At 44.3% G+C, this 941-nt stretch overlaps 1 pseudogene; it reads right to left on the bottom strand.

Annotated features, from left to right (window-relative positions):
- Positions 1–429: 429 nt before the first annotated feature.
- LOC141142030 (U4 spliceosomal RNA) lies at positions 430–494 on the bottom strand (annotated as a pseudogene).
- Positions 495–941: the final 447 nt, after the last annotated feature.

Here is a 941-nt window from a genome sequence, read left to right as displayed (position 1 = left end):
ACAGCAGACCCCACCACAGACAGAAAGGATATGGAGATCAGGAAGCCGGAAAGAGTCCTTTATCAGGCTCTGCCGTCGCTCCCATCACTCCCTCCTAATTACATTCGGGAAGTACTAACCACTCCCCCCTCCTCAAGAGGGAAGTAAGCGTTCTCTCCCGAATAACTGTCCGGAGCTAGATCTGCCCCAATCCAGGCCAGAAGGCCAGGGTCCCGACCCTCCGGTTCAGACCCCGTGGTTCTCCATCCCCATCAGAAGGCTTCCCTTTCGGCTACGAACCGCTCCAGGTCACCATCACACCAGCAGGCTTTGCATAGCAACCGCAATCCCGTCTCTATTTCGCCATAGATCAGGGACGGAAGCAAGCGCCACCTCCTGGAAACTGATAAGAACAGATACTACACTTGATCTTCGCCAAAAGGCCGAGAAGCAATCAGCAATAATCACGCCTCAGTTGAACCTCATTGGCTATGATACTGCCACTGCGCAAACTTTATTGCAAAAACCATACAAATGATTAAAAGTAGTGTAAAAGCTGATCATGAATTATTAGGTCAAAGATGGACCGTTAATGATCTCACAATACATAAACAGAATATACTGAATTTAACACTGTAACCCTATAGATCACTGATGGGCACACCCATCTATCAAAATGAACCACTATTACATGGAAACAAAACTTTATAAACATCACTTATCCACTGACAAATCAGCACGTAAGTACAGATACAACGTGGTTAAAATAACCCGATGTCATATGAGATAAATGTTACATAATGGATATTCAGTAGAGGTTCACAGTAGATATTAAGACCCAACATGTTTCTTCCTCAGGGGGAGATAAGTGGAAATTCATCTACAAGAAAACATGATATTATCAATGGAAGCATACTGAATTCTATAGATTACCATATGACGGGGATAAGAGAACCACTACG

The sequence above is a fragment of the Aquarana catesbeiana genome, linkage group LG04 (assembly GCF_042186555.1).
Source record: "Aquarana catesbeiana isolate 2022-GZ linkage group LG04, ASM4218655v1, whole genome shotgun sequence".
In the NCBI taxonomy this organism is placed as follows: domain Eukaryota; kingdom Metazoa; phylum Chordata; class Amphibia; order Anura; family Ranidae; genus Aquarana; species Aquarana catesbeiana.
The sequence above is the reverse complement of the archived record's forward strand: the minus strand, read 5'-3'. Positions and strand labels throughout refer to the sequence as shown.